Source organism: Pongo pygmaeus, chromosome 11, assembly GCF_028885625.2.
Source record: "Pongo pygmaeus isolate AG05252 chromosome 11, NHGRI_mPonPyg2-v2.0_pri, whole genome shotgun sequence".
Classification (NCBI taxonomy): domain Eukaryota; kingdom Metazoa; phylum Chordata; class Mammalia; order Primates; family Hominidae; genus Pongo; species Pongo pygmaeus.
Genome location: NC_072384.2, coordinates 77,743,912 through 77,753,394, shown reverse-complemented (window position 1 = coordinate 77,753,394; position 9,483 = coordinate 77,743,912).

Here is a 9,483-nt window from a genome sequence, read left to right as displayed (position 1 = left end):
CAAGTTATTAGGAAACTTATTTTGTATGTATTTTGGGAATGTGGTGTTATTAGTTGTACAGCCAATCAAAGGTATGATGAACTACTTTAGCAGGAAAAGGTAATTCAGACACTTTCTGGTAGGGCTCTTTGAATCTATATGACTTCCCTGGACATGTGCTTTCTTGGCCAGTCTGTGGAGACCAACATAGCCAGTTCTTTGGAAAAACAAGTGTGTCATTTTTCTGAGCAGTACTTTAAAAAAATTTTTGTTTTTATTTTCTGGCTTCTCAAGTTGGTTCAATTTCCTAACACTTTTGTGCTCCTTCAAATATTTGGTTCTATTGGCTGGGCGAGGTGGCTCACACCTGTGATCCCAGCACTTTGAGAGGCTGAGGTGGGTGGATCACTTGAGGTCAGGAGTCTGAGACCAGCCTGACCAACATGGTGAAACCTCGTTTCTATAAAAATACAAAAATTAGCCGGGCATGGTGGCAGATGCCTGTAATCCCAGCTACTTGGGAGGCTGAGGTAGGAGAATTGCTTGAACCCAGGAGGCAGAGGTTGCAGTGAGGTGAGATTGCGCCACTGCTCTCCAGCCTAGGTGACAGAACAAGACTCCAACTCAAAAAAAAAAAAAAAAACTTTTAGTTCTACTGAGTTCTGTTTTTCTGTACAGTGATTTTTCAATTAGCCCTAACTAGCAGAAAGTATGTGAGAAATACAAGTAAAATTCTAAGCCCTACAACTGACTGAACAGACCGTCTCTTGGCCAAGGGTATCAGAGTAATCTTGAAAACTAAGTTCTCAGCCATGATTGTGTGAGAGGTCAGATATGGCTTGTTACACTTTCTCCCAGGCTAACTCTCCCCTAAGAGTACAACAGAAACTAGCCCTTTCACTGATAACAACCAGTCACTTGATGCTGCCGCACCGACCATGGAGTGGTTCTGGCCAGTCCACCCAGAATGCACAGTGAGGGTTTTCGTGTCCTCTGCTTTACATTTGATGTCAGAGAGCAAAAACATCACCCTTGGATCATGCTAATGCTGCTGTTTTTTGTACGTGGGCCCCATGAAGGGACGTACAGCTGAACTGCGCATGCACTTTGTTTCTTCTTTCATAAGTATTCATGACTCCTCCTATAGCTGATTGAATATGTATGTTTGGCCACCCTGTTAAGCATAAATTCCTGTTCCCTTTGCCCTTCCCTCAAAGTGTCTGTTTCCAGCTTCTGACTGGAGACTATGCTTCCCAGCGTGTTAGAATGGCCACCCTGCAGGCTGCAACACTTATGAGGGTTGAAATTTATGAACTCTGTCATTTTTTAGTTGACATATGGTTTTTAAAAAAGGTTTTACTATTAAAAAATGGTATACGTATTTTAAAATTGCATTTCTTTCAGGTATATGGACTGGTGGCTAAATTAATGATAACAACAATAGTAATAGAATGGCTAACATTTATTGAGAGTTTACTATGTGACCGAAACTGTTCTGTTTCTTTCTTTTATTTTCAATCCTGCTCCTTTTGTACAGATACTATTCTAAGTGCTGTACCCATATTAACTCATTTAATACTCACAATTCTATTAATGATTCACATTTTGCAGATATAGAAACTGAGGCATCTTGCTCCACCATGGCTTGATACTAGTGGGAATATGCAAAAGGGAAATTGAGATCAACTTAAAAGAAAATAATTAAAGGTGGTGATGGAGATGACATTGTGCCTGAAGCCCCCCACAATGGCCTTCACTATGACTGTGTGACAGATAGCACTGCTCCCACTTCAATTGGAAATCTAAATGAGAAAAGCCAACCTACGAAGTACTGGGTAGTCTCTGATACATATTTAAAGTGTGAGTTCTATTGCAGAAATGCAGATGACTTCAACCTTGGTGTCCTTTTGTGAGGAAACCTTTGACAGTAAGTGTGAAAATGATAACTTTTAATAATTTTTAAAAAAATTACTTGTGCAAATGTTGAAAGAAAATCACCAGAATTGTTTGCAACTGAAGAAAGAAAAGACTGAGCTTAAAACTCCCTCCAAGGTCAGTGTCAGAATATCCTTGGAGGGTTAAGCTCATTTAGTAGGGGAAAATTTGGTGAGGTCCGGTTTGAAGAGATGGGTGAAAGAATGCAGGCAAAGGCAGCCAGGCTGAGAAAGATGCCATTTTGGTCATTGTTAACAAATGACACTTCCTACTTTGCTCAAAAGAATATTTGATGAGAGACTGAAATTAACCAAATTCTTTACCTTATTATTATAGTATAGCATGAATTGAATAATTTGCTCAATTTTTTCTTTTTCTCTATATTTTCTTTTATAAACTGGTAAGACATTTAAATTGGTCTATTTCTTGGTGATAAAATAGCTTGTAGAAAAGTTTTCCTATAAACACAAGAGTCTCATTAAAAAGCAGGTTATGTGCCAAAAATGTGTATGTATACACAAGTGAGAAAATTTTTCAGAGGCTAAACTTCAGGAGGAATATCTGGCATCGGGTTCTGTCTTGATTTGTTCTTTAATGCACAAGGGTATATTCATTAGCTGTTTTTATAACACGTAGTTGTGATGTAATTGGTTTCCAGAATGATAACTAATTATGTTAGTACTATTTCACATTACATTGCACATTAGTAAGATTAATTTGGCAACAGATTCATGGTTTCTCAAAGTTCAAACTATCTTTAATTTTGATATATTTATTTTGGAAAGATAAATTCTGACATTAAAACATTATAAATGTTTTATGAATAACTTGTACAGTATATTTTTAAAAAATGCTTATTTGAAACTAGAGCTGGTTGGCCTTGCTCGTCTGTCATTTATCATGATCACTCAAAAAATAAAATAATTAATTGAGGGTTGGCATGTTTTTTTTAATATATTAGTTGCTGTGGAAGTTACTCTTGGGAGTAATATTTCATCTTTGAATCAAGCCATAAATAACGAATGAGACTAATGGAAACTGTCTTTTAAATGATAAGGCATTTATATTCTAATTTTATAAAATTTTTCCTATAAGACATGTAAAACAGTGCTGGAATGATTAATTATTTTTGATTTAGTGAATGAAGGCATGGCAGTTAAGAAGAAAGGCATCAGTGCTTAATATTTATTTCTGCCCTTCTTCTTCTATATAACTTCCCTGAATTCAAACCTAAATTAAAATCTGTTGTTGGACACATAGAGCAATGGAACAGAATAGAGAACTCAGAAATAAGACTGCACACCTACAACCATCTGATCTTTGACAAACCTGACAAAAACAAGCAATGGGGAAAAGATTCCCTATTTAATAAATGATGCTGGGAGAACTGGCTGGCCATATGCAGAAAATTGAAACTGGACCCCTTCCTTACATCTTATACAAAAATTAACCCAAGATGTTTTAAAGACCTAAATGTAAAACCCAAAACCATAAAAACCCTAGAAGAAAATCTAAGCAATACCATTCAAGATATAGGCACTGTGGCAAAGATTTCATGACAAAAACACCAAAAGCAATCACAACAAAAGCAAAAATTGACAAATGGGATCTAATTAAGCTAAAGAGCTTCTGCACAACAAAAGAAACTATCACCAGAGTGAACAGACAATCTAAAGAATGGAGGAAAATTTTTGCAATCTATCCATCTGACAAAGGTCTAATATCCAGAGTCTACAAGGAACTTAAAGAATTTACAAGAAAAAAGCAATCCCATTAAAAAATGGGCAAAGGACATGAACAGACACTTCTCAAAAGAAGACATTCATGTGCCCAACAAACGTATGAAAAATGTTAAACATCACTGACCATTAGAGAAATGCAAATGAAAACTACAATGAGATACCATCTTATGCCAGTCAGAATTGTTTCTTGGCAATTATTAAAAAGCCAAGAAACAACAGACGCTAGTGAGTTTGTGGAGAAAAAGGCATGCTTTTACACTGTTGGTGGGAACATAAATTAGTTCAACCATTGTGGAAGACAGCATGACAATTCCTCAAAGATCTAGAACCAGAAATAGCATTTGACCCAGTAATTCCATTACTGGGTATATACTCAAAGGAATATAAATCATTCTGTTACAAAGGTACATGCATGTTTATGTTCATTGCAGCACTATTCACAATAGTAAAGAAATGGAATCAATCCAAATGCCTATCAATGATAGACTGGATAAAGAAAATTTGATAGATATGCACCATGAAATACTATGCAGCCATGAAAAGGAACAAGATCATGTACTTTGCAGGGACATCAATGGAACTGGAAGCCATCATCCTCAGCAAACTAACGCAGGAATAGAAATGTTCTCACTTGTTCTCACTTACAAGTGGGAGCTGAACAATGAGAACACATGGACATGGGGATGTGGGGAACAACATACACTAGGGCCCATCAAGGGGATGGGGGAGGGAGAGCAGCAGGAAAAATAGCTAATGCATGCTGGACTTAATACCTAGGTGATGTGTTGATCTGTGCAGCACGCCTTTACCTAGGTAACAAACCCGCACACCCTGCACATGTGCCCCAGAACTTAAAATAAAAGTTGAAGAAAAAAAGAATCTGTTGTTGAATTTTTCCCTCCAGCTTTTTCCTCCTTTTGTTCTATTATTAGTATGTCTATACTCTCAATCTTAATACTAGTTATGGATTGCTATTGAATATAAAAATATTGTATTGCATTTAAGGATACTTCTGATTTTTAGAAAATAGAATTCCTTGTCTGTCAGCCTTCATCAGTGGTATCTTGTATTGTCAGTTGTTCTTTAATGTAAATGTTCTACCTCTCTAGCTAGACTGTACATGTTCCTTGAGGAAAGAGATGACTCTTAGACTATTTTATATTGTCAATGTCTTAACTCAACAGTCTTGATTATTTAAGATATTTTAGTGAAGTTACCTTTATGAAGATTCAAGGAATATTTTAAATATTGAATTTATCCATACTCTGCTAGGTTTGAATCTCCAAATATATAGAAAATATTTTCAATAATGAAAAACCAACCAATTTTTTATCAACAAATTATTCTTCAGCAAGATATTTTGATTATTGCTGATTTTTCTGGTGAAAAATACTCTTGATTTTAAGATGAAGAAAATATGTAAAACATTTATGGCATGATATTGAAGCTCATTTTTCTGTAACTTTATGGGTCATTATCATTCACCAAGATATCTTTGAAATTTTAAAAACTTACCTTCTAGATACTTATTAATCTTTAATACAACTATGAATGTAGGTGGGCTTCTGGCTCAGAGTGCTTTTAATTTCTAAATTGATAAAAGAAGAGATAAAAGAGTAGTAAAGTGTGTTTTAATGTAAAATATTTTTTAAATGGAGAATTAAATGCATCGTGTTGGGTTGAATAAACACCAAGTGTTCAATGGTTTCTAGCAGGTAGATGACCAAATGTGTGGAAGCAGGACACATAGGACACAGCACAGCTTTTTACTGGGGAAGCAGGAAACATAGGATGTGTGACATTTGAAATAGATGTTAATGGAAAAGAGAAGTTTGAGAGTCAGGGAAGGGGAGAAGAGCATTTCAATTAGAAGCCCAGAAGATAGAAGGGGAGAATACTTGGAGAGTTGTGGCAGGAGGTGAGAAGAGAGATGGAAAATAAAGGTGCAATGAGGAAAGCTCTTGCATTCGTTTCCTAGGGCTGCTGTAACACATTACCACAAACATGGTGACTTGAAACAACATACATTTATTCTCTGACAGTTCTGGAGGCCACAACTCCAAAATCAAGGCATTCAGAAGATTGATTTTTTTTTTTCCTAAGAGCATCTGTTTCATGCCTCTCTTCTAGAATGAGGTGGCCACCAGTAATCCTGGATATTCCTTGGCTTGTAGACCCATCACTCCATCTGTACCTCAGTCTTCATACTACCTTCTCCTCTGTGTGTCTCTGTCTTCTCTTTTGTACATATATTATAAGGAAAGTGTCACTGGATTTAGAACCCACCCTAAATCCAGGATGATCTTATCTTGAGATCTTTAATTACATCTGCAAAGACCCTCTTCCCAGTAAGGTGACATTCACAGATTCTGGTGGACATAGGTTTTGTGGAGCTGCAGTTTGACTCATTACTTGCCTTTTGACAAGGCCTTAATGTGCCATTTTTACGTTTGTTATGTGGAAGGTGATACTGGTTGGTAGAGAATGGACAGATAATGAAGGCTTGAATTAAGGAAAGCAGGCTTGGAGAAGGCAGCTGGATTTAAACAGAAATTTCTGCAGTAAAATATACTGGATTGAGTGATTTCATGTGGGTGGGAGTAAGAGTGATCTTGGAGATGAGAAATTTGAGGTGCCTGTGAAACATTTAGGAGGAAATATTTTGCAGTAGTTAGAAGTGGGGCTTTGGCATGATCATGCCACTGCACTTATCTGGGCAGCAGAGTGAGACTCTGTCTCAAAAAAAAAAAAAAAAAGAAAGAAAGAAAAGAAAAGAAATAAAGAAATGGGGCTCTGAGGTTCAGGAGAGAGTTTGTGTGGTGAATTGTTAGATGAGTGGCTCCCAGTGAACCATACCTGTGAGTATTCATGTCCTTGTCCCTCTCTCAACTGATGTGCTTGGCTATATAATTGGCTTTGACCAATGGGACATTAACAACTATTGTATAGGCCTGATAGGCTCTTGCATATTGGGCTTACCCTCTTGCAACACTCCCTCTTGAAACCCAGATGCCATATTGTAAGGAAGGACAGGTTATCCTACCAGAGCCAGAAGCCACGTAAAGAGGAACTGGAAAATTAGATAAAATGTGGAAAGAGATCTCCTGGAGAAAAACTGAGCAGCCTCAGCCACAAGTCAGCACTGAGGCCCTAGATATGTATGAGAGGCCTTACTGGACTATCCAGCACATCCCAGCTGCCAGTTGAATGCAGCCACATGAGTGACTTCAGCCAATACCAAGTGAAAGAGAAGAACCACTAGTTAACCTACAGAACTGTGAGAAGTAGGAAAATTGTTGTTTCAAGTAACTAAGTTTTCAGCCTCCCTTTATGTATTTGATGATGCTCAGTGGTCACACAATAAAAGTCAGTAATGTCTGTTTTAGGAGACAAATAATTAGGAGGCAAACTTAGGAGACAGAAATTCACTGGGCTTTAAGAGGTTAATACCAATTTGTGAGATGTTGGTAAGGGTGGGATGGAACTATGAGTAGATCAGAGGTTGGCCTAGCAGGTGACTTTGGAAGAGTTATGTGTCTGCTCTAGATTTCAATGTAACCATGAACAAAATGTGGAAAGCATAGTACTAGATGAACTATAAGCTTCCATCCAGTACTAAAAATGTAATGGGTCCCCTTTGGAATAACAAAAGTTATCTTGCCTGCCACCTAATGTTTTGCACTTTGAAAGTACTCAATAAATGCTAATTGGCCATGATAAAGAAATAAATACTTATATTAAAAAGGAACTTCTTATTCTTGAAAAATACAAATAGGAAGACTCCTTTATGTTCTTTAATGAGAGGCTACTTGGACAATCTTTACAGACTGGTAGAGATGGGAAAGGGTAGATGGAGGAGGAGCCTGCAGAGTCTCTTCCTTGCTCTGAGTGATCTATCTTCACAGTATCATGCCTTTTCATGTGTGATAGTGCCCTGGGGGATTCTATGGACTGCACAGTATCTTCACAATGTCATACCTTTTCTGGTATGATAGTTTGTGCCTGAGGGGGCTTTATAGACTGCAAATGTTGTCATAGAGTGTATTATAGATAGTTTTGATGGAATTAGCAGATAAGCAGAAGAGGTCAGAATTACACAGAAAATTGTTTGGAGCTATATTTCCTAAAGGGAAATATATTTTTATTTTCTTTACCAAAGGAACCCCTTCAAGGTTCCATATTGGGCCATTCTTTCCTAGTGGGACCTCTTCCATTATTTCCTAAGGGGACCTCTTCAAGTTTCCATATAGGGCCAAGAATCATCCTTTCACCCTGCCAGATCTTATACAGATCCTCCTTTGTCCCCTCCTACTCTTTGCCCTGTGAGGATGAAGTATCAACAGGCTTCAATACCTTCTAGCTTATATCTGATCACTGATAGAAGAGAGGGAAAAGAATAAGTTCTAGCTATTATTAATATTTATTCCTAATATCCCTCCTTTGAGGTTAGCTTGAGCTGATGATGCCTTTTTTTTTTTTTTTTTGAGACAGAGTCTCACTCTGTTGCCTAGGCTGGAGTGCAGTGGTGCGATCTCAGCTCACTGCAACCTCTGCTTCCCAGGTTCAAGCAATTTTCCTGCTTCAGCCTCCTGAGTAGCTGGGATTACAGGTGCATGCCACCATTCCAGGCTAATTTTTGTATTTTTAGTAGAGATAGGGTTTCACCATGTTGGGCAGGCTGGTCTCGATTCTTGACCCCAAGTGATCTGCCTGCCTCATCCTCCCAAAGTGCTGGGATGACAGGCATGAGCCACCATGCTTGGCCTGTTGATGCCTTTTGATGGGCTGTCACTGCTCCCCTCAAGGCAGAAGTCACTATCCAATCCTCTTTCCTTCCAAGTCCCAGTAACTTTTTCCTCCTCTTCCCCTCATGTCTAGGGGTGGTAACTTCTCTACCGCTATGAGTCCCAGGTTTCTTCAGTATTTCTGTGGTTTACCTATATTCCACCTTTGTAATTTGTTCCTTTGTAAATTAACCTTCTTGGAATTTAATTTGAGTGTGCTCTGTTTCCTGTTGGGACTATGACTAATACATATACCATTCTGCAGATTGAGAGTGACGATAAATGGCAATGTGGCCACACCAACACACATCTCATTATCAGTCCTCCATTACAGCCCTCTGGACTATCTTATGTGTGCTGTCTGTCACTTTCTTATTTTCTTCCCCAACCATTAACTCCTTTAGTGACCTCACACACCAAGCAGGGAACATGGCTACAGCCGATTCAAAACCAAGCTCAAAATGTTGAATTCACTTTTTCGGATTTCTCTTCTATTGCTTTCCCCATCCTTTCCAGTATTCTTCTCCACTCTCACATCTCTTGGTGCTGTAGACGGAGATCTTTAGTCAAAAGCACAGCTTTTGTCTTGGTCTTCTTTTGTCCCCGGAGCCTGGAACATGATAAATGCCAAACAACTGCTTGTATAATGAATACATGGAAGATGGAATTAAGGAAGTGTCTTTATTAAACTTTCTGTTTCTAGGAAGCCCAGGGTTGGTCTACTTCTCTCCCTTCCCTAAGAAGCTCGTTGCTTCATTTTCATCAGATCTCTACTCAGTGCTTTTCTTGTCTCCATGCACAACACTGCTGCTGTATTATCACCAGTCTCAGGGTAGTAAATGTTTTTTGTTGTTGTCTTGTAACAGCTTTATTGAAATATAACTTACATACCATAAGATTCATTCAATTAAATGTACAATTCAATGAATTTCAGCATATTCAGATTGTGCAACTATCACCACAATCAATTTAGAACATTTTTATTATCCCCCACCCCCCAAAAAAACTCATACACATTAGCAGTCACCCACTTCCTTTCCATC